Genomic DNA, 26,289 nt, shown 5'->3' with positions numbered 1-26,289 from the left:
CAACTATACGTTGATCTATAAACTCCATCTTGCCCACAATAGTGTCAAATTAACTGCATCCAAACATATCCACGTTGTTAATCGGTGAACAAATATCTAAATTATAACTTTACTACAAAATATTTTAGTTATTTGAAGAAGACTAACTTATGAAATAGTGTATACGAGTTATTATAAATTGCAAGTCCTCTAAAAATCACAAGACTATGCGTTCTTATATTCCCAAAACAATGTAACTAGCCAAATCCGAATATCTCATGACTCAATTTGAAATAGTTGTGTGTTCTTATATTCCCACTCGATGAAACATGTTTATTCCAAGAAAGGTTAACACTTAACATATTCTGTTATGGCTCCACTATTGGTGTAATAACCATTTTATTGAGTTTGACTTTAGTTGACTATTATTACTGTTAGAGTTGTAACTATAGTTAATTGTTATGGTTAGTGGTTAGTTAGAGAGTGGGTAGCTGATACTCTCTTTTTGTATGTATGTTTGTACAGTTAATCTTTTCCAAGTAATGAAAAATGATTCCAATCTTCATTTTCAAAACGAATAACATTCACTAGGATAGACTTTTAAAAAATAATAAATTGGATGTATAGAGGGATTGATTTGCACTCGGCTTTATGTCTAATTTGCTTGCAAGTTCTGGAAGTTAACAATCATACATTCATTGGGCTAGAGGTTGCGAATGCTTTATGGTCGGTGGTCGGTGTATTGAGTGATTTTAACATTTTCAAATGTGAAAGTTATCTTTATTTGAGATGATTCGTGTCCTATTCCGGCTTCCAAAATATTGGTGTTAGATTCTGTTGGTGATTTGTTATTATCAATGTTATTTAAGTGTAATGGGATTACTTTGTTGACAAAAAGTGATATTGATAAATATTAAACAAGTAAGGAAGGTGTGGAGTACACACTTGTTTAAGTTTGATTAAGTATCAAAATATACTGTCATTTAAGGGTGAAGCCCCTGAACGAACTGGGATCTAGGGGCAGCGCCCCTGGGAGCGGGGTCCAAGGGCGGCAACCCCTAGCTGGGATCGAGCTGTTTATGACCGGTTTTGGTATTTTTTTGATAATTTTAAAGAATTCTGGTTTTTTAAATAATTGACCAAATTTTGACTTTTATTCAGTTGACCTGTTTTATGACCGTTTTGGTGGTTTTGTGACAATTTTAAACTGTCATATGACAGTTTTCAGACAAAGATCTGATGGGTTTTGGTCATAAGACATCCTATGTGCTTATACAAACCCTAATGCTTGGATCTAGGTTTCTCTATTGTACATGCTTTGAATCCAAGACTATAAACACTAATTCTAGTATATGAAATCGATATTAACATATGAATGGGTTTAAGAACATACCTTGATTGTTATAGAGTAATAACAATCCTAATTCCTCCTTGAATTGACTTTGGAATGCTTAGAGTCACAAGTGTCACTCCTCTAATGGCTTACAAACACCAAGAGCAAATGGAGAAGGTATAGAGAGGAGAGAGGTTATAATTCATCCTTAGGACTCCTTGGGAACAAGTACATGAATTCTAAGGCCTTAGGGTCTTTATATAGGTGTAGAGATAGGGTTTCAGTCATTATCCTTATCTAGTTGCTTATCTACAAAGCAACCATAAGATAAGCCTTGAAAACCCTTATCCTTTATCCTTTGGACGATTTCAAGGATCCTTATCTCCTTAAATTCGTTCAACCCATATTTAGGATAACCATTACCATATTTTGTAACTATCACATAATTACAATTCAGCCCCTCTAGTTTAATTAATTACACTTGATCACAAAATTAATTCCTAATTAATTATTGACCAATATTAATTAAGCAAATATGATTTCTCCTTTAATATATTATTCTTATAACATATTAATAAATCATAATAACCTCTCTCTCTTTATTTATTTCTCCAATCAATTTGCTTTGGTGAAGGCAACCCAAAAGGACCATGCACCATCGGGTCAAGTACATACCAAAATAGTTATGGACTTAAACACTAATCCAACAAGATCTAAATTCAGTTTTGGTCTCATTTCTGCTACTCACGAAATCATATCCTCTCATTCTCTTTCTTTCTCTCTGATTTAATCTGAGTCTTATCCAATTAAGGATTTGGGAGTACCACTCAAATACTTCGATTAGAAAGTGATTATCACGATTCTCATATTTCCAAGTGTCACTAAACCATATTTTCAACAGATTTCGTTATCACGACCCTACTTTCGGTGCTTTGGAGGTTTCGAAATAATATTCAGTTTGGTGATAAAAAGAACAAGGGAGAATGTTTTATTTGATATGATTGATCCATTCAATGGTTTATGTTTAGCAATATTGAAGCTAAAACTAGTTGGGTTTCTTGGTCGACAAAAACAATTATAAGTTGAACTTCGTATACGATGCTTGCTAGCTTAGTGAGCCTTTTTATATATTATCCATGCAGCTGTTCAAAAATTCCGTTAATAGAAATGATGATCAATTGCAGAAAAAATAAGTAGAGTGGAGAAATTATAAGACAACTAGGCAGGGCCGGTTCTGAGGATTCAAATGCCTAGGACGAGATGGATAAAAAAGGCCCTTAGGCCTTAACGTGTAACAAATTAACTTACATAAACTAATATTTTTATTAAAATGACGATAAACTTTATGGCAACAAACAAAGAAAAATCATAGTATTTTGATGAGTAATTACATATCCTAACAGCTAACTGACGATTCTTGAAGCTCTCCTAGCATTCTTGATTGCAAATTGGTTGATCAACTCTTCAAAGTCTATACTCTCTAAGATTTCGTTCTCGATAGATATCATTGCCAAACCGCTAAGTCTTTCTTGTGTCATTGTGGAGCGTAAGTAAGATTTCACAAACTTCAATTTTGAAAAACTCCTTTCTGTAGATGCAACCATTACTGGAATAGTTAACAATATTCTATATGCAATGCTTGCATTTGGGAAATAATCAAGTTCTTTCAAAAACTTCAAAACATCTATAGGGTTGCTAAACTCATTGGTTTCCAATGTCTCAAATAATTTCAACTCCGTATAAAGTTCATCGGCATCAATATCCGATCTTTCTTCAAACTTGAGTGCTTTTTCAAGATGATGACAATACGACTTAAGATCTTTATCTTCAATTCCCCTCAAATTATGTGGAAATAAAAAACCAAATACTCTATCATACTCTTTGAATTGTTCAAATCTTGTCTCAAGAGAAGAAATAGCTTGATCAACAATGAATAAGAAATAATTAACTCTAAAGTTCTCTTCAGGTGTAAATGAAACTTCTTCGCTAGTTGAACTCTCATCAAACCTTCTTTTCCTTTCAATCAAACGCTTTTGTGGAAATATTGGATCAATACCCATTTCAATAGCAATCTCCTTAGCTTCAACAATCGCTTTTGAAAAACCAGTTTCTCTATAATTCTTGAAGTACCCAATCAATTTGTTTATTTCTATAATAGCATTATCAAGATGCATATCCTTTGATTGTAACTTCTTACTCACAATATTCACATGGTTTAGTACTTCATACCAAATAACAGTTGATACCAAAAATTCAAAGTCACCAAGTTCTTTTTCTGCTAGTGAAGTTGCTTCACTTGCAATTGCAACATCATTATCTTTTTCTCCAACTTGAAGTAAAGCCCGTAAATCAACAAGTTGAAGTTTAATAACCTTTACACTCTCAACCCGACTTTCCCAACGAGTTTGACACAATGACTTAAGACTCCAAGCTTTAATATTATCTTTCAAAATTTCCCACCTCTTAGTAGAATTTGCAAAGATAGTATAAATGCGTTGGATGAATCCAAAAAAGTTCTTTCCTTTAACACACTTGCTAGCCATATCACATAATGTTAGATTAAGAGAATGGCAACCACAAGGAGTGTAAAATGCTCTAGAATTTATATCTAAAAATCTCTTTTGCACCCCTTGGTGTTTTCCTTTCATGTTTGCTCCATTATCATAGCTTTGACCACGCATATCATCAATTTCAAGACCAAGAGACTGTAACTCCTCAAGTGTAATATCAAATAGTCCTTTTCCAGAGGTATCATCAACATTCAAAAAACCTAAAAGGACTCCTCGACAGTAACAGAGTTATATGATAACATCAAATACCTCACTATTATAGTCATCTGTTCCTAGTGACTTGATTTGGGAGTACAATCAAGTATGATTGAGTAGTACTTTGCTTCCTTTATCTTCTTGATAAGTTATTTTTTAATTTCTTGAGCTAGCAAAGATATTAGTTCGTTTTGGATTAAGTGGCCAAGATAATGCACATGACGCCCATCATTTGTTATCCGCCGCACATGCTCTTTGATAACCGGGTCAAACTCTTCCAACATTTCAATGACACCCAAAAAATTTCCGTTACCTATTAAATAAAATTAACAAATAAGAAGTGAAAGCAGTCATAATAATTAACAAAAAGGTATTTGTTGGAATTAGAACAAAAAAATTACAATTTATAGTTACCTTTTTTATACAACTTTTCATTGGATCCACGAAATGCTAAATTATGTTTACCAAGAAATTTCACTACTGCAATGATTCTCAAAAGGACTTGTTTCCAGTAATCTCTTTCTTTCTTGAATTGCTCGTATTGAACTTTATCAATTGTTTCATTTAGGTTCATTCTTTTACGCATATCGAACCACTTATTCCTATTTGTAAGATGATCCAATGAAATTTCGTGTTCTTTAACCCTAGTGGTGACATGGTGCCAATCTGCATAACCATCACCATCTAATTTACCTTTTGAAATCCTTTTTCTAAACACTTTACAACAGAAACAAAATACTTTGTCAAGCTCTTTTGAATATACTAGCCATTCTTTATCACACTTCTCCAAATTTGGTAAAGTTCTTGTATATAAAGCTGCAGAAAACCGTCTACCAAATTTATTGTAGGGACCATAAATAATACTATTATCTCTTTTAGGGCCTTTCTGGACCAAAAGTTTAATCTCCTCAGAATTAAGTTTTTCCCATCTTCTTGGATCATATATATCAACAAGCTCTTTAACGGGCTCTTGCTCTTCTGCCTCTTCTACTTCTATATGCTCTTGCTCTTCAACATGCTCTTCAATGTGCTCTTCAACATGCTCTTCAATGTGCTCTTCAATATGTTCTTCAACATGTTCTTCAATAGGTTGTCTATGGATAAACTTATCTAGAGCACCGGCATCAACCTTTCTCTTTTCTTCATCTAGTTTTTTTTTTTTTTTTTTTTTTTTTTTTTTTTTTTTTTTTTTTTTTTTTTTTTTACGTTTTTGACTACCGGATGGTATACTTCATGTCTACAATTTTACAAACAATAAACATAATTTGATAAGAAATTATACAATAAACAATTCATTGATTTCATTTATACAATAAACAATTATACAATAAACGTAATCTTATAATTTAATTTCTGATTCTAATAATATATTTCAAAATCATTCATTGATTTCATTTAACATTGTGAATCATTCAATCAATTTCAATATGATAATATGACATAATGACAATATGTCATAGCGATAAACAAATAAACAATTAAAAATTCATGAATCGCTTTCAAGAATCTGAAAATTAAATAGTTTATCTAAACCAATAAACAATTACACAAGAATTTGAAAAACTGATAATACATTCAAGTTTTCAACTGATTGTCTAACACTCTAAGTCTCTAATCGTGATTGACCCTAACCTAGAATTAGAAACTGATGTATCAATATTCAATGGAGGATGATTCTTGATTATTGGCTTATTGCACGCTGTGCGCCTATGTCGATGTGGCTAAGACGCTAACCTGATGGGCGATTGTTGATGCTGTGATGCACTACCCCTTTCGTTTCCCACTTTCCCTGCCCTGATTCGGTGATTCCACAATTGTTGCAATGACTTCGGTGATTCCACAATTGCTGCCCTGATTTCCGATTCTGAAATTCTCATTGTTCAATTTATCATCACTGCCACTTTCCCTGCCCTGATTTCCGAACAATGATCGATCGCTTGCTGATGCACTTATTCGCTTTAAGTTTCACGCCTGATTTCCGATTCTGAAATTCTGATGGTGTTGGATTGCTTGGGCCTAACGAATTCACTGATATACTATAAAAAAAATTAAAAAAAAAAATAAATAAATAAAATAAAATAAAATTGGGCCCCTTAAATTTTTGGGCCCTGATCCATTGCCCATATGGCACCTGCTCTAAACCGGCCCTGCAACTAGGGCCTTTTAATAAAACATAAGGAATTGAGTATAAAATCTTTGCCCTTAGCCGAAAAAAAAAAGGAAAACAAATGTCGAAGTCCTTTAAGCACAAAGTTTTATTGATTTAAAGAATTCCAATTCTTTTTATTTTGTCAAACATAAATTTGTACTGAAATTTACATTCCAATTCAAAGATCCCTTTGACAAACAAAATACATCCTTGATGTCGGTGCAGTACATTTCTCTATACTATACTTTTAATCGTTGATTTGAAGGTTATGAACATTCAAGAGTGTTAAAACTAAAAAATTAATCGAACTTTCGCTTTTTTTTTTTAATACTCAAATCTGCACAGATGAGACAATAAATTATAAAAAACAGGCAAAACTATGGGTTGTTAAGGTTCTCAAATATTTGTCTTAATAGGAAAGAGATGTTGATGAAAGGTTAGTGGATACGCTAAAAGAGTGACATTCAGTCATTTATCGCCTCCTTACCAAATCATTACTTTAATTCTAAAAATAAAAATCTAATATATTAACGCTAAAATCCATTTTGCTTTTACACGATTGAGTTGATTATAATTCTTAAAACAACATTGCAAGGACTTTTTTGTTTGAAATTATCCTATTGTACAATATACGCGTTTTAGGATGTTCTTCGAGAAACTTTTCCTGAGAATTTTTATAGGTTTTAAAATACTAATTTCCATGACCTACCTGTTTATTATTATCAATTTGACATAATTTATAGCTTTTTAAAGTTTTCATAACCTTTGGTATCATTTTAACACTAATTTGTCGAGGACTACATCAACCCAATTGAGCTAGCGTTAACTGTTAAGTGTTATGACTTATGCTTGTGGTTGTTTAATACATAGATTTTTTTTTTTTTACATAATCTAATTATATTTTGAATAAATGCGCAGATAGTGCTGATTTAGATCCTGGGTTCAAACCATGACACACTAAACATGTTGCTAGTGTTTTGTGATTGACATTCTATCTAGGTTTTGGAACGAGTTAAAATGGGCCGTCCAAAATTCAAATTGTATGATTTACCATTTTTTATGAAACTTTATTATTATTTTTTTTTATTTATTTATTTTTTTTATTTATTTATTTTTGTGAAACAAAATGTTATACCAGTAACTTCTTTATTTCTTATATTTATGATAATCACTGATATAAAATTATACTTGTGGTGTTCGATGAAAATCCTAAACAAAAAATGATTTTGTGATAATAAAAGACGAGGGATTTGGTCCATTCCCAAATGTTCTGCTTTTTCTTTTTCCCGATAGTTAGGAAGTGGTAGATGAATTATTGTCCAACAAACTATGATTGATATGGAAGGTAGTTTTAGTATTTGTTCACCATGGAAAACCATTTGTAAACATGATATTATTGCACCAAAAAAAATTATATATCATGTTTTTTTCTTTTAAAGTGGTGTTTGATTATTTATATAGAATGGATATCTTTGATTATTTAGCATCTGATTGGTGTAAGCCTGTAAGGTTTGAGAGTGTGGGACGGTAACACTTACGGTTTGCCACCTCAGTTGGTGGGAACACCACCCCCACCCTGCAGTCTTGGACACGGTTTAACCGAGCACGGCAAGAAACAACTACTCTCTCTCTCTCTCTCTCTCTCTCTCTCTCTCAAATAAGAAGAAATCTGAGTTTGATAAGATTTTTGATGAGTTATGATGTGGTAAACATGGCACCACACCCAAGGAGCTTATTTCACATGCCATCAAAACCAGAAGAATGAAGTTTATAGAATTTATTGTATTTTTGGTAGTTAAATTATACCAAATATCCATGAACTTTATTATTAAAAATATGTTTAGTTCAAATGATTTACACTTTAGCTTATAATCATTTTTACTAAAAAAATATTTTTTTTTGTTTTAAACACAAAACCAAACACCCATAAGTTTGGAGTATGTTGGGTGTTGTTCAACCTTTAGGGGGTGTTTGGGATTTTTTTTTTTAGAATAGCGGAAAATTCATTAACTAAACTAGCAAGAAGCTAGAAGAACAAAACAAGAAAACAAATTACACGATAGCCATCATATGATTTTGGAGCCACCCAACCCAATTAAACGACCCCTTATATCTATATTGACACCAAGAAAACGTTTTTGTGGCAATACAATAAAAAACCTTAGATTTCTTTGGTGCATTTTTACCAAAGATAACCTTGTTTCTGAACAAACAAATGCGCCACCACATGACAAGGAACACAACTTCTAGAAAATCCTTTTGAAGTTTGGAAATCTGAATACTATCAAACCACGATAACCAATCACTATAACACAAAATAATTGGCATAGTAATGTACCACCAACGCAAGATTTTGTCTTGCACTTCCAAAGCAAACAGACACAAAAAGAAAATGTGATTAACTGAATCAACCCCTTTATCACAAATAGGGCATTGCAATGAAGGAATCTCCATCCCCCTCCTAGAAAGAAATGGACGAGTAGGCATAAAATCTCTATACATCCTCCAAGCAAAAATATTCACTTTACGGGGTGTTTGGGATTGCCTTTTGAATTCCAAAAATGTTTTGAACAAAAGTGTTTATTGACTTATTGAGGTGATAAAATAAGTTTCTAAAAAAATGCTTAGATTAACTTTTGTGACGACAAAAAATCATTAAGTAAATATATTGAAAAGTGTTTGGCTTAAAATTTCATTTTTTGAAGCTATTATGGTTAAAAAATTAAAAGAGTTTTAAAAAGTCAAGTTTTATATGCTTTTCAAATCTCATTTTTAAAGACTTAGAAAAAATTATTTTGAAAAATGCTTTTTAGAATGTCAAACATTTGTTTTTTTTTTTTTTTTTACTTTTCAAAAAAATCTAATACTTAAATAAGTTGTTTTTAAAATCAATCTCAAACATCACTTTACTAACTTTGTTAACCGTTGCCACTAAAAACAAACTAACGAAACATTATTATTATTATTATTATTATTATTATTATTATTATTATTAAACCAATAAACACCATTTTCAGGACCAAAACGGCGATGACATCGTCTTCTTCTCTCCTACCCCGCCTAACACCATACCCAATATAAACTTGGCAAATAGATCATGTCGTGTTGATTTCGTGTCAAGTTGAAATTTAAACATGTCAAAATATGTTGATACGAACATACAACATTTAATAAATAGGTTAAAAAACATCAACCTGACACATTTAAATATTGTTTAACACGACATGACTCGACGAACGTGTTTAACCCAATTGACCCATTTAACATGTTAAAAAATTCAACACTCTTAAACCTTGTAAAAAACGATCAACTTTAACTACTAATAACCATATTTTAATTTTTTTTTTACTTGTTTTGTTAAAAGGTTTAAGAAGTTATAAGAAGGGATCCAAAAATGAAGGGATACCATAGAGTGTGTTTAAGTTCTCAACACCTTCCTTTACTTAGAGGTATGTTCCCTTGTTTTCTTTCTATCGGTATGTTGAAGTAAAGTTCTATATACAACAAGTGATGTGGGATAGACTCCATTTACGATTACACAATCCTTCCTTTCTTATACGAGGTCTTCTTCAATTTGGATTGCTTGGTATTGATCCTTATGCTTGAAAACACCCTAGAGTGGGTTTAGATGGGGTTTTGAACAACTAGGGCTCAAGGGTTATACTTTTGAACCGTTACGGAAATTATGGCGTGCACACTTCTTTTACGCAACACATAATGTGTCAATGCTGTGACTTAATGGCTACCAAACACGTCGTGTACATCCTATGTATGTGACGCATAACACTGCTACAACATGACTTATCCAAAGCATTCGATTCATGAACGTGATAGTTGAGCTCCAAAACATGATGTGTCGGACCTTTAGATCACGATTGAGTCTAAGTACCTATCTCCAAATCTTGATGCGTACACCCTATATAGGCAACACATAAAGTCCACTGTTCAGACTGTACTCTTTGCTTAGTGCTTGTTTTTGATTAGTGATGGAGATTAGTGCCCATAGTTAAAATAAAGCTCAGTAATATTACTATAAATAGCACTGTCCTTTTAGGTTACACGCAAGAACAAAAATAATACAGATCTAAAAAGATGTGTATTTGAGTGACTAGTTTTGTTAATTAAGTAATAGTTTAATTAATTAATAATAGATAAATGGAATATAGAATATTCCAGAATGATTTGAATACCATAGATGATTACTATTATATTTGGTATTTATCTCTAAGGTTTCAAATCACCTCCCTATAAATTTGTAACAACCCAAATTTTCAAAAGATTTTTTTTTCATTTTTAAATAGTCAAACACTTTTCCATAAACCATGAAATCCCAATAAAATTGTTTTCAAATTCATATCCTTAACAATATTATTTCCAAACATCAAAGTGTCCCATAAAAATGCCTAAGAGAGTGCACGCCGCGCCATCAAGCTTTGCCCTTGCCCTTGCCCTTGGGCTCAGATGCACCTGAAATAAATCCACAAATTGTAAGCTAATGCTTAGGAAGTCGCCCAGAGCATACCCCACACACAATCCACAATCCACATATCATATTAGTTATAAAAGCTACATATATCACATAAGCCATGCATACTAACATATAAGGATGTCGTGGGCTCTTCCCACGGTCTTATACCTTCATGTCATGGGCTCCCTCATGGTCTTTACCTAGGAATGCCATGGGCTCCCCTGGATGGTCTTATATCCAACTGCCACGGGCTCCCCCTGGGGTCTTCCATGCAAAAACATAATAATCAACTAACATATAATATCACAGGAGTATCTATCATACTACATAACTCATATATAAACATATAAGGATGTCATGGGCTCCCCCCCCCCCCACGATCTTATACCTTCATGCTATGGGCTCCCCCATGGTCTTTACCTAGGAATGTCATGGGCTCCCCCACATGGTCTTATATCCGACCGTCACGGGCTCCCCTCGGGGTCTTCCATGCAAATATCATATAATCACTAGCATACCACTTAGCATATAGTTAACTATCATACCACATATCTCTACTTCAGCTAGTGTACCACATATCATAAAATAGGTCGGCCTTGGTGCCTTAGACCCATTGGTATGGTGAAGAGACTCACCTCTCGAATGTTGAGCTGAATAGCTAAGATCAGATGTATCCAATGCACTGCTCCTCCTCAACTGCCTATAACCAACATGTGATTAACTTGTCATAATCCCATAATTTCCCTCAAAGTCAACCTTGGTCAACCCTGGTCAAAGTCAAGGTCAACAGTCCATGTTGACCTCAGCTCGTTGAGTGCATCCTAGCAACTCGTCAAGTTCCTCCCGATGTCATTCCACTGAATCTCGCATCAAATCGCTGAGTCACCCTAGTGACTTGTCGAGTTCATCAAATGTACAGAAAACTAAAGCTCGTTCAGACCAAAACCCTAATCCTTCAGTGCACCCATCCAGAAACTCAAAAACACGCAAACCCTACCCCGACTCGTCGAGTCAGCTAATGGACTCGACGAGTTCCTTCAGTCTCTTTCAAGTTCAACCCTTTTCAGTGGGATCTAAGGTCCCAAACTCTCCTGATGTAGATACCACATGAAGTTGCAAACTTTACGTGCATACAAGGCCCTTCAAGGCCATAACATCGAAACTAGGCTTTTTGCAAGGTTTTGTGCATGGAAAGGGGCTAAGCTATATAAAGTGAGCAACTTTATATCATTGGGGACCTAGAGAGGTCCAGATATGGAACCATATCCTTATGATAAGTCCAGATCCGGTTTTGACTCCATTTTGCACCAAAAATGGTCATTTACTTCCAAGAAAAGGGATCTAATCAACTAGAGATCAAGGTGACGACTTTATACCTCAATATGATGGCTAATACAGAGTAGATGTCGGATCTACTGCTTCTCTCCTTGTTCCTTCCTCTTCAAGCTCTAGAGTCCTTCACAAATACCCCAAAATTGCTAACAAAAGCTCTTACTTTCACTCAAAAAGGTACAAGGTTGAATTAGGGTTTTCTATGGCTAATAGGGTGATAAGGGAGGCCACAAGAGGCAGTTTATGTTCTTGAAATAGGGTGCAAACCCTAAAAATTTGGGGTTCTCTTTACAACTCCTATTCGTCGAGTAGAACCCGAATCCCGCATCCTCATCATAGTCTTTACTCGACGAGTTGGATCACCCCAACTCGCCAAGTCCATGCACAAAACCCTAAAAATCATATAAATTAATCAATACATGGAACAGGTGTTACAAAATAGAGGGCTCCAAATCCAGTTTTGATACTTGAGAAATATGCCTCTAAGCTACCAAAGTTTGGAATCCTCGAAATGCTAAAAGATCCTTAATCGTCGCTCCCATGTCGTGGCCATTTGATCCCCACGTCGTGATCGAAGAACAAAATCAAGATTTTGATTCTGTTTGAAGCTGGAAGTTTGATGATTGCTTGGATATGTTTCTTGTTTGCATCTTGGGTGCGATCATAGAATAGGAACTCTCCTTTGGGTTCTTTTGTCCAATCCACTAGCTCGGAAAAAAAGAAACCAACTAAAAAACAAATATATGTTTTCTATCTATAGAGTTTTAATAAGTTGCATAGATTAGTGATTTTAGATCCGTTGTATCAAGTTTAGATCAATTTGTTTATTATTTCCGTTGCCATTTGTTTGAGTATGTTAGAGTTTGTTTGTGTAGGGTCTTTATTTTAAATCGTTTTAAAAGTCTATAAATTTTCCTTGATTGGAATTGAATATGTTTGTGCTTGCAAATCAACGATTTTAGTCGTTCTGCCTATTCTCTATGATGTGGCTAGTCCTGCACCACGTCGTGGGATATGCATGGATCGCGACTGTCTTCAACACCATGTCGTGGTCGCCTCTTGACCACATTGTGATTTTCACCCCGAGAACCTAAAATAATAAGTTAATTAAATCGTGTGTTTTCTGTGTCCCACAACGTGGCAGATCTTTACCCACATCGTGGAACCTGGAGTTCCAAATTCTTCTAAATCCATTTTTATTTTTGGTTGTTCATTTTTTTCAATCGTAATCACATACAGACTAGCCTTTATACAAAAAAAAAAAAAAAAAAAAAAAAAAAAAAAAAAAAAGATAAAGTTACACTTGATTTAATTGTAAGATTAATTAAAGGACAAAAGATTAGAACTCTAATAATTTAACTATTGACTTTAAGTCAAGAGAATTAAAAGACACATAAACCTCAATTATATATATATATATATATATATATATATATATATATATATATATGTATATATATATTGTAAAATAATATTTATATGTATAACACTAAAATAAACATTGTGTTTTCTCATGTTTCATCCTAATGTGCGTTCTTAGTCTTACCATAACTAGGTCCATCCACTTTATTGCTATAATGGAGGTTTAAGGTAGGTATCTTTGATTCCTAATGAGGTTAGATTTTAAGAGGCATTCACCGCTCGCCGACTGTACCACCTTCTTGCGTTTGAAGTGGAGTTAGCAAAAAGGTTTGATAGGACAATTGTGTAAAGTTAAAAGTATTAACTTATTAAGTAACAAAACAAAACCTCATTTTATATATAATTTGAATCCCATGGAAATTACACATTGTAGTATGTTCTTGTTGACATAAGAGTGTGTAGTTTACCGGCTTGTAAAAAGAAGAACATAGTCAAAGAAAGGTATATCATATTCATGATTCTCAAGCGTAAGTGGAGCCAAATCTCATTGTAACTTTGCATGGTCAATTCACTATTTTGATTCATGATCCTCAACTAATCCAGTCATGAATACTAAATGAGCATTACAAGTGATTAACATGCTATTGAAATAAGTCAATAAATTTCAATTCTAGGAATCTCATATGGATTGAGATCAACAATAGTCTATTTACCTAAATAACTTCATTTTGTAAATTTCGGCTAATCCACTTTACATTGTGAAGCCAAATGTGGATCTTAATCTTTTGATTAATAATTTGTTATTGGGTAATTATAATAAAAGGATGTTTGATCAAACAAATTGTGTTTCTTCTCTTAATAGATAACCAATGGCTCGGTTCTACTCCTCCTCCTCCCGTACCAACCACTTGATCAAACTTCTCTCTCCTCCAACTCCTCTCTCAAGATAAGCTTGTTGGTCCAAACTACCTAAATTGGATTCGTAACCTAAGGATCACTTTGAGGTACGGAAAGGAGTATGTATTGGATGATTATCTTGAAGAAGAGCCTCCATGATGCAACTGAAGAAGAAACAACAAACATGAAAAGCATAGCTATCACTCGAGTGAAGTCATGTGTCTAATGTTGGAAACTATGTCTTCTGAACTCCAAAAGAGTTGTGAGAACCTTGGGGAGTACTACATGAATAAGCAGCTCAAAGACATGTTTAAAGAGCAAGCTCGAACAGAGAAATCCAAGGTGATACAATTAATTCTAGGTTGCAAGCAACAAGAGAGTGGTTCTGTGAGTGTCTGTGTGTTAAAACTAAAGGGTACTTTGACAGAATTGATCATCTTGGCTTTCCAGTCACTCAAGAATTGGCTATTGATGTCATTCTTAACTCAATGACAAGTGCATACAAGCTATGAAATACTATATGAATGGTTTGGAGAAGTGTATTATGGAGATTAGTGGGATGCTTAAGACAACTGAAGAAAGCATTGTTCTACTTAGGAATAAAAGTTCAACCATTCTTATTCTAACCATTAGGGAAGATGGTGTCAAGAAAAAGAGGCCCTCTCATCCTACTATCAAGGGAATAGGAAAAGGAAAGGTAGTGCTCCCAATTCCAACCCTAAAAAGGACGTTTATGGCATATCTCCAGTTAATGACCCTAAAGAAGCCATTTGCTATTACTTCCAAGAGAATGGTCATTGGAAACGTAGCTAGCCTAAGTATCTGGAGGATCTTAAGAAGAACAAGGCCAAGGGTGTTGGCACTTTAGGTTTTTTTACAATTGAATTACATCTGACTTCTACTTCTTATAATTGGATACTTGACATGAGATGTGGAACCCATATTTGTTCTAATGTGCAGGGACTAACTTGAAGTAGGAAGCTAAGGCATGGAGAGCTTGATTTGCTCATGGGGAACAAATCAGAATGGTTGTTACCAAGATTGGAGATTACAAGTGATGTGTACAGATAGACCTACCAGTTTTAGATTTAAAACCTAAAAAAACTTAACTACAAATGCACTTATAGATAGTGTACCTAGCCATATTATATTAAAGAAAAGTAATTCGGGTATCAAGCACACGGAACAAAATTTATCTAATAAAATAACTACTAAAAATTAATTGAAGAAAAACAACTAAAATGGGAGGTTTTTATCTTTTGCAAGTTTAGATTAATTTAATTTACTCAATTAAATAAAAACTAAGCAAGCAAATAACTAGATACAATTGTATTCAAGAGAATAAAGACACCTCCGTTTAGCTTTGAATCCCTCTTTTCTCTATTGTTAGTTTCAATACATGGATTAGTTTCACTTGATTACAGTATAAAAGTTAATAGATGTCTTGGTCTGATCTCCTAACATTTTCACCAATTTATAAACTACTATGCAATGGTCTTACACAAGTGGACACTCAATTGATTATTAAGATTATTGGGCTATGTAAGCTATATCTAAGATTAATTATCTATGATCTAAAAAAATAACCTAAACATAATTATGATCCAATTATGTTCTCTATCACAATTAAAGTTATTATCTTTATTACCCAATTTTATGATTTTATCCATCACTAGCTCTAGCAATTTAAGATTCATAAACAACTAGGTAAACAATTTCATGCAATTAAAGTGATCATTAACTATACATAACTTGAACATGTAAGCAACATAGATAAAAACTAATAACATGTTATGTAATTCCCTGTTTCGCATCGTTGCCCTTTTTGGGCGGGGGTGATGAAATATAGATGGTTCGGGCATTCGGAATTGGTTTTGGTGCCAAGGGGCATTTTGGTAAATTGGCAACGGGCCTTTATGGAAATTGGATTTTTGTATTTGAGGAGCTTCAAGTCGAGTATGAGTTGATAATAGTGTATGGTTTCTCGATACCTTTTCATTGATATAAGGATGGTCGGGATTGGAGTTGTATCAAGAAAGTGATGGCATTCGAAATGAATTAGGGTTTGGGGAAAACCCTAGTACGCGAGGCGTACCAAGGTAGTATGCAGGGCGTATCGATGTGAGGGAGGTTACGCCATGCGTAATGGATAGTACGCATAGCTTAGTGCGAGGTTGGGATTGGGGTGCGAGACCTCGTACACTAGGCGTACGAGGAGTACCCTGGGCGTATGAGGGTCAGAAAGAAAACCCTAATTTTCAAATTTGTACCCTATAAAAGCTTTATGTTAGCTAGTTTTCCTCATTTCTAAGTCACTCTCGACACTTTGAAAACCGTAAATCGACCTTAGAGTCTCTTGGAGGTGTTCTTGAGCTATTGGGAGGCTTTGATGCTCATATTTGCCCTTGGGAAGGAAAAAAGAGAAGTTTGAAGTTGTTTTGCTTGGTGGGAAAGCTTTTCATCCAAAATCATCACGTTGTGGGGAAGCTTTTTGAGGTAACAATTTTGCATCTTGGCTTATGTATTATTAGATATCTTCATGGCTAGTTATTATTATTTTGGTCTTCTTTTGTGATTATGGGTGAGTTAGGTTGTTTAAGGGTTCATCCTTTAAGATTTGAGTTTGTTTTGGTATCCTTGAGCATAAAGATGAAAGCGTTATGGGTATACGGAGTCATGCATGCATTAAGTCAACCAATAAGCACCTTTTAAGCTTAAGAGCTTCTTTTAGTCATGTATGAACCTAAAGTTGGCAACTTTATGTGGTATTCCATCTCAAGGAGGTCATATTTGTGGTTTGGAAAGCTTTGTCTTAATGGATTAAGTGAAGATTAGGTTTGGGCTGAATAAGGTGAGTACACTGGGCGTACAAGCAAGTACATGCAACGTACAAGCCTCCAAGCGAGTATGTTGCGTGTAAGTGCCTGTACACCCCACATACTCAGTCTAAATGGGCTTGGTGTGTTTGGGATTCAGTTTGGGCTATCTTTTGAACTTGGTTGCTTGGGGCTTTTTTGGGCCAGCTAGGAATATTTGTTTTGGATTAGGAAAAGTTAATGGGCTTTTGGGTAAGGCCCATGTAAGGGTTTGGGCCTAATTTGGAAAATCAGGCAATTAGTGGGCTTTGGATTATTATTGGTTTGTGGGCCTTTATGAGTGTGAGTTTGGGCCATAGTCTTGGACCCAACTAGGTGAGGGGTAAAATGGTATTTTTACCCTATGTATGGGTTATTGAATTTGGTTTGGAACCCAATTGTTGATTGGGTGTTATTTGTTTGATAGTGCGGGGATTTTAGTAGATTAGCGGACGAAGATTGATTTGTGGGTTTAGTTGTCAAGGTGAGTCTTCTCCCGGTGCTCATGAGTCGAAGGCACCAATGTCGGGTCACTAAATTATGTATGTAGCATGCTAGTGGTCTTTATGACTCTTGCATGTTTGTATGTGCCTGTGTGGTATAATAGTTGTATTTGTGATGACCAGCTGGGTCTAGCTGTTACTATTGTGTTATGTTGTTTATATGTGACTGAGACTGTTGATAGTCTCCAGGGTTATTGATAACCCAGCGGGCGTGCTGTTAGCCACTGGGACTGCTAATAGTCTCAAGGATTGCTGATAACCCACCATGCGTGCTGTTAGCCACTGGGACTGCTGATAGTCCCCAGGGTTTTTGATAATCCATAATTATCTAGTTGTGTTGTGTTGTATGTGGTATTTTGAGGAAATCACTAAGCTTTGCGCTTACAATTTGTGGTTTATGATTTCAGGTACTTCCGGTTCGAAAGGGAAGGGCTCGGCTTGATCGCAGCGCATACACCCGTGTTTTCCGCAACTGGTGATCTTGGGAGTGTACTGATGATTGTTTATTTGGAAATACTTCTAAATGTTTAGATTTAGGGTGAATGAGTGTTTTGGATGTTTTAAAAATGAAATTTTTACCTTCGTTTTTTGGGATGTTACAAGTTGGTATCAGAGCCCTCGTTTGAGGGATTTGGGCATACTCTTGGGTATGTCGGGACTCAAACTGAGGGTTTGGTGAAAATTTTCATAAAATAAATGTTTTATCAAAAAGGATTTCTAATCAAACAAAGGGGTGTGATGTGTGCAATCATTCGAGCTCAAGTAAGTGGTTCCCAGAATACCAATACATGTTTATTATGATATATAATATGATTAGGTGAACTACATGCTAGATTAGGGCTAAGGATATGCTAAGTATTTCATGATAGGAGAGATTCCTTTATATGACTCATTGTTTGAGCTTTTAGAATAGCATGCTAGTATGATTTTCAGATAAGTAGATAGAATAGCCAGATTAGTGTATGTTGGTTAGATTTTTTTTTTTGCCTGAATGTTATTTGCTTCGTGCTTTGTGGGACTCTTAGTGATGTGAATTGACTTCTAAGTGAATATACTAAGTCACATGTGACACATGTTAAATAATATTAGAGTGATGGATCTGACCCTATTGCACAGCTCTTGTCTGAGTCCAACGATTCTAGGGTTGAGTCTTTTACTCAAAGGATTGTCTGATCTCTGTTTCATATGACTATATTCCTGAGGAAGCTAGCTGACATTGGTGGGATTCCTTCAACAATTAAGGGTTGGGTGAGGTCGGGAACCTAGGAGAGCCTACGAAGTGCTTCATTAGGTTTGGTTGCACTGTTTAGCGAATTTTTGGTGCATCGGTTTGAGACTGTGACCTAAAGGATTCAGGATGATCCTTGAGGAAAGTATGGATAGGTGTGGAAGGTAGTATTGGGCCCGTACTACAGGATATATACTCTAATAATGGGGAGTCTTGGAGAATCTAAGAAGCTTGGGAGGAGGTTCAGGTTCTATTTTTAGCTCAGGTGCAGGTACTGAGTCAATTAGCGAGCAGATGCGGGAATTCATCTCATCGGAGATTACTCGCGGTATTTTGGAGCAGACTCCTGTGATCTTTGGTTCTATCAAGGAGGGGATATTGAAGATCTTGGATAAGCGCGTGGGCACTTTCCGTGCTAAAGTTATGACTATCATCAGAGCTCACACTCCTTCTTTTTGCGAGTCCCATGCGTGCAAAGCTCATGTGTTCTATGGGGAGAAGGACCCCATTGCTAGAAGGAGGTGTTTAGCGGATATGGCTAACACACTCAGGATGAGTTTTTTCCCAAGGAGGCAAAGGTCATATATGCTTCCTGCCTATTGAAGGACAGGGCACGGGATTGGTGGGAAGAGGTTGGTCGTAAAGTGGGTGATGATGTTGTTGATGCTATGTCATGGAATGATTTCTCAACCATGTTTCGAGCTGAGTTTGCACTGGTAATTGATGTGCAACAGTGGTGGGATGTCAAGTCCACCAAGCAAATTACACCCTTTGTTTGCCAATAAAACGTAATATAATGGTAAAAAGGGGTATCGATCATCGGGGAAATGGTTGTATTCAATCACCAATGCAATCTAAAAGAACTATTGTAAATAAACTAACTAACTACAATTAAACTAAAAAAGGGGGGGGTGTTATGATTGCTTGAAAACTAAAAGACTTTAATAACTAAAAACTTGCAATTAAGCAAGAAAGTGAGATGCTCAAATATTGGAGAGAATTGGTAAACCAAGGCAATTCAACACAATGAACATTTGTTTGTTTATCATTAGGATTTAACATGAAGCTTATCATTCATCCCAAATTGGTTATAGCAATCATGAAGCATGATATGCCAAGATTTCTCATAGGTAGTATGGAGGTTGGGGAAGCCCACAACACACCTTCTTAATCAAAATCAAAGATCCAATTGAAGAAATTGAACCCAAGAAGTTGATTAGCCTTAAGAATGAAGAAATCCCCAATTCCTAGAGGATGTCAATGCTTACACATCCATAAAGGAGTTATGATTCATAAACTAGAGATGATTTCTACCATCATAAATCTCTTGTTCTAACTGAATTCAATGATTCAATGCTAAAACAAAGAAATAAACCAGCAATTGCTTATTAAAGTACCAAGCTCATGATCAAAGCACTAAACAAGCATAGAAATTATGAACTAGAATAATAGACATAAGATAAATGATAAATAAGCATAAATCCTTCAAAAGCCCACAAACATTAAGAGGTTTTAGCCAATGTCTACCAAAATAGAGAGTTTAGCCACTCATGGCAATAGAAAAAACAATCACAAAAGTCTAATTGCATAAAGTAACTATCAATATCTTGGAAAGATGAAAAGAAATGAGTCTTCAAGCTCCAAAATCGCCTCCTACAGGTCTCCAATGGTGAAAATCGAGAATGAGCCTCTAGATCCGATCCCCTAGATTTATGGTGAGCCAAATGACCAAAATGCCCAAACTGGGCGGTTGCGCGGGTACCCGCGCGACGAAAATTCCACCCGCGCAAATGTTGCTGTAATGCTATTGGTCCTTCATTCCTCCACTCCACCCTTCCACTACCAAAGATTCCTTTGGTCCCCCCCCCCCCCTTGTCCATGTAATTTGAATCTACTAATCATCATTTAGCAACCAAATAGATGCTCCAAACCCAAAATTAGAAATTTATGATCCATCTTCATAAGCCCAAATAATCCAAGCCATCAACTTTAAAAGTCCAATTCTTCTTCTTTGATTCCGCTAAGCACAACAATGCCTCGGGAGCCCACTAAGCCGTCTTCACTCTAATCCACAATCACAAAAAGCTCCAAAACCCTACAAAATTCCTCATGTAACATAACAAGTTCCCGATACGATCCATGATAAAGAAATTAATTAAAATACAATGCAATACTAATAAAAAGAGCTAAAAATCTAAAATAAACTAATAAAAATAAGAAAATAAAATAAGCTATCAAACAGTTAGCGCGAGAGTTTCAAGATCTCCACCAGACTACAGAGACTATGGCAGAAATCACTGCCAAGTTTAGGGAGAGGGCTTTATTGGTTCCGCAATATACAACGTATGAGGAAATACAGAAAGTGAGGTATCATGATATGTTGTGGGATGATATCAGGGAGTTTGTCAGTATATTAGGGTGCAAGACCCTGGATGATATGATTTCTAGAGCCTGAGAGTAAGAGATTGATTTTAGAGCACCTTGGGAATAGGGGCTAGATCGGGTGAATGTAGTGGAGGGTCCTGAGAAGAGACCCAAGACTTTACATCAGCGATGGAGAGGCCAACATGGCCAAAGTCAGTGTAGCACGTGCGGGAAACTGCATGATAGGGTTTGTCGTCCCAGGGGTTTGGGTTGCTACAAGTGTGGAAGGGTTGGTCATGTCAGCATGGATTGCCCTCAGGGGGCAAGCCCGTTATGTTTTCACTGTAACCAGGTGGGCCAAAAGAAGGTCGAATGTCTGATGTCGAAGGGAGGAGCAGTGAGTGCATTTGCTCCGGCTACCTTGATGATCATTGGTGGTCGTGAAGGTAGGGTTGGAGCCCCAACAGAGAGGAGTCGGGCATTGCAGTGTCAGACAGGGGAGGCCAGGATTTCAGCAAGCGATGTTGCAGGTATGTTATCTTTTGCTTTCTTTTCGGTTGTTATCAGTATTCATGTTGTTTGGAATCTTGCATCGATTTGGTGAGCATTATCTTTGGTTTAATTCCATGTTTATGTTTGGGATATATCTTCTAGAATTGTTATATGTCATTCGCATGTCATAAACCATCAGTGGGTCCGAAGGGGTTGTATCTTGTTGAGTAGGTTTCAATATGTCCAATTGTTATTTTGGTTCTTATTCGGGATCGATTCAGGGGTATGGTCTGGAAGGTCTATGGTTAGGATTTAGTGGGTTAGTTCTCCAGTATTGTCAAGGTTCAATGGTTATAGATTTTATGCTCGGTTGGTCACTAGGAGTGCCAAGAGAAGGGGTCTATTACTAAGGTTATGGTCTTGTCATCAGTTCCGAGGACTTCAAGATTTGGGTGTTGTATCATAGGAAGTATCTAGAGTTATTAGATTTGTTGGGATTAGAGTATTGATATGGTCTTCAAGGGTTGTGCGGTCTTTAGGTTTGGCTAGTAATGGAACACTAGCATGGGTAAGGGTAGGTTGTCAGAAGTTCGATCATTGGAGGGTAAGATGGATTGGGAATCCCTCAAGGCTTGTGTGTTGTAAGAGCTTAGTCAAATCAAAGTGGTGGAGGATCGTTTAAGTATTCAAAAGCAGGTGTGAAACTAGAATGAGTTTCACATCCTCGTCGCGGGGGGGGGGGGGGGGGGGGGGGGGGAGACGGCCCAAGTGGTCATCTGTTGTAACATCCCAAGAATACGAGCCAAAAATTTCATTTTTGAAAACATATACTTAGCAAAACATACACCAACCACATCATTTCGTAAAAGTGTGTGTGTCTGGAAAACAGTTTATAAAAACATAACAACGTCAGAGTACAATCCCTAGGAAGATCTCATGGTGTGGAATACAAGCGTGTGTGTGATGGGCCGCTACCTCGCCAACTCTTTCCCCTTTGAAGAAGTGGTACCTGAAACCAAAACTGAAAACTGTAAGCACGAAGCTTAGTGAGTTCCCCCATCATACCGCATACCGTACAATCGTATATCATACATATTGCCAGACATTTCTGGGGTGCCCGACCTACCCGGTACAGCCATTCTGGGGTGCCGGCCTACCCGTGTCAAGCCATTCTGGGGTGCTGACCACCCTTCGGTCCTGACGACCGAACCTCGGGGACTATTTCACCCCCTACTGCTATTATCACCTATATCATAACATAACATATTATCAGACATATCTGGGGTGCGTAAGCTACCCTTCGATCCTATCAACCAAACTCGGGGAGTGGTCCCCTCCTACTACCTCTATCCCATATAACATAACTAGCCAGCATGCAAACATATCATCACATACTGTCAAATGTACTTGGGGTGTCTGACTACCCTTCGGTCCTAACAACCGAACTCTACTACATACAACATATCATGCTAGCATATAACATATCAGGTAGTAGCAAACCTAGATGATATCACAAAGACAATCATCTATCATACATCTCCTACTAGTGGGTCGGCATTGTGGCCTTAGACCCACCGCTACTGGAAGGTAACTCACCTCATAGTAGCTACTAATCTGTGTGGGAATGGTCTGTCTGCTGCTGCTGCTCCGGAAATCCTCCGGCTGCAATTCCCACCAAACACTTAGTCAAATACTACTAACCGACCTCAGGGTAAACTGACCATTTACCCTTAACCAAACCATGGGTTAAAGTTAAGTCATCTTCCAATGGACCCGACTCACCGAGTTGGCCTATCAACTCGCCGAGTCCCTATCCCTTTGTCTGACCACTATCCCGTCTCTACTCGTCGAGTTTGGCATTGACTCGACGAGTTTTCCTTCTAAGCTAAAGGCCAATAGTCCTTCATCCTACTCGCCGAGTTGTATGAACAACTCGCCGAGTTCTTCTTCATCCGCAGAACACTCTATGCTGAGACTCGCCGAGTTGTATGAACAACTCGCTGAGTCTGTTCTTGAGGCAAGAAGATTGCCCTGAACTCGCCGAGTCATGGCATTGACTCGCCGAGTTACTACATGAGTGGGTCTGGCTTCCAACCCACTGAGTTACACCCTATGACTCACTACTCCAACCCGCAAACACGAAAAAGGGGAAAACTCGGGGACTCGCGACTCGACTCGACTCGCCGAGTCCGAGGGACGACTCGCCGAGTCGGCCACAGGCAATTACTATACACTCGATTTTTCTTGAATCCAGCTCATGCCATTCACAGATCTGGGTTTCTAGGGCATGAATTACACGTAAAGTTTCCAACTTTACGTGTAAATAATCACCAATGAAGGTTTTAGGGCTCAAAATGCACCAAAAGAGTAGATCTAGGGCTTTCATGCAATATGACTCCATAAAGGCGGTAGATCTAAGCTCCAGGGACTCAATCATGCCTAGATCTAGAGGCTAACAACTTATTACAACCCACAATGCACAAACAAGCTTGGGGAATGGCTCAAGAAGGACTTTCATGTAGCTAATAGAGACTACAAGCCTGAAAACAGAGGGGAAACGAGTTATACCTCAAGGAAAACGCTGAGATGACACAAAGATGCCTGACCTCCTTCTCCTCTTCTTGATCCACTCTTCTTTCTCCTCAAAATCTTCAAGAACACACCAAAACACTTCAATCTCACAAGGAATAGGGGTATAAACAATGTTGGGAGCTCTGAGGGTGAAGGGGGCGAGCTTAGAGGCGGATAAGAGGGTTTAAATAGGGTGCAAACCCTTGAAATTTAGGGTTTCATCAGACAGCGGGGACTCGCCGAGTCCAGATTCTGGACACGCCAAGTCGCCAACTTAAACGTGTTCCGGATCACGTCTCTACTTGGCGAGTCGGACCTACAACTCGCCGAGTCCAAGACTAAAAATGAGAAAAACACTAAGATAAATTTTTACGTACCAGGAACCAGGTGCTACGTATTAAGGATTGTGTGGGTTGGGAGTTTGGAAAACTTTCCAACAGTTGGTTAGTACCTTCTTAGTGATGGTTAGCAGGCTTCTAATGGACCCATGTTGGGAATTCCAATCATGATTCGAGTTCGGTTGGGGTGCTTGGTTGAGTGTATGTTCGAATCTGGATGCGTTCGGATTGATAGATAAGCAGTAAGGCCTAGGGCGGTGGTAATGACAGTTAGTGCGGAGGTGTTGTAAGACTATGGGGTGGCCCATAGCATTCACTAGTTGGCAGTTAGAGCAGAGTGTGGTAAGACTGCAGGGTGGCCCGTAGCATTCACTAGCTGGCAATTTGTGTGGGAGTGTTGTAAGACTGCAGGGTGGCCTATGGAATTCACTGGTCCTGTACAACAATGGAGGGTGTGGCAAATCCTTTAGTCCTTAAAATATTTTTGTTGATTTACGAAGGAACAAATTCGTGAGCTACCTGTATTTTTAGTCTCTGTTACCTAAATTAACAGGTAGGGATGCCACATAGAAAGATAAGAACTATTTTTACTAGTTTTAAAAGCTAAGTCAGCCAAATAATCAAACTTAAAAGCCGTGTCACTTCATAATTCATCGATGAATCAATATGAAACTAAAAAGCCCTTAAGAATTGAGCGTTTTATCTGCAATTTTGAGATGACTCTACACTTAAGCTTGAAATTTCCTGAAAACATAAAAAGTTATCATCTCTATTATCTTATATGTTTAATCTCGATCAAACAAAGTTATTTTGCAACTATGAATTACTTAATCTTGGAGACAATAGTACCTTACTTTTAGGCTTAACAATTCCACACTCGAAAAATTGGAAGCAACATGAGTGAAAACACGTCTAAATCTGTTAAATTTTTTAACTTTGAAGTTGATCGAGAAACGTACTCCTTGTGCTCCGTTCTAATATGTCAAAATTAGAGAAGATGATAAGGTGAAGTTTATTTTGAGTATCGAAGTTACAATTTCAACATTGATAAACCCAATGTTAAGTTTCACTCCTTAATTGATACTAAAATCGAACTTTTGAGAAGCTGTATTGATTTCAGATTTGCATTTTTAGGTTTAAAAACCAGAAACCAATCCACATTCAAAATGATTTGGATTAGACGTTAGAAGTGTGAAGATTACCGGTGAGAGCAGGAAATCGAAGCCGTATATACACAAGAAAGCCAGCAACATTGGAGAAAAGAATGTGCTCATTTTTTACCTTGGTGGTGTTTTCACCATAGATCTGATGGATGTTAATTGTTGATGATTTAGTGATGCATCTGTGGAAGACGACATGAAGCACTTGGAAGACGACATGAAGCACTTGGAAGAAGGTGTTTTCGCCATGGAACTGGGTGATGTTGATGGTTGATGATATGTGCAAGAACAGGAGGAGATCCAAATGGATTTGAGTGGGAAATGAGAAATTGGGTTGTTTTAAAAGACGGATGGAAGAGAGAAAGCAATTGGAGAGTATGAAAAAGTGTCGATGATGATAAAGTGGTGAGCAGACAGGGGAAAACGGGTGAAGAAAGCAAAAGAGGAGAAGATGAATACTACTGGGTATTAACAAATGTCTATGTCTATGGGT

At 36.7% G+C, this 26,289-nt stretch overlaps 1 pseudogene; it reads right to left on the bottom strand.

Annotated features, from left to right (window-relative positions):
• Window positions 1-2,715: 2,715 nt before the first annotated feature.
• On the bottom strand, window positions 2,716-26,045 carry LOC145039579 (uncharacterized; annotated as a pseudogene).
• Between the last annotated feature and the right edge of the window lie 244 nt (window positions 26,046-26,289).

Source organism: Lactuca saligna, chromosome 4, assembly GCF_052625555.1.
Source record: "Lactuca saligna cultivar CGN05327 chromosome 4, ASM5262555v1, whole genome shotgun sequence".
In the NCBI taxonomy this organism is placed as follows: Eukaryota; Viridiplantae; Streptophyta; class Magnoliopsida; order Asterales; family Asteraceae; genus Lactuca; species Lactuca saligna.
The sequence above is the reverse complement of the archived record's forward strand: the minus strand, read 5'-3'. Positions and strand labels throughout refer to the sequence as shown.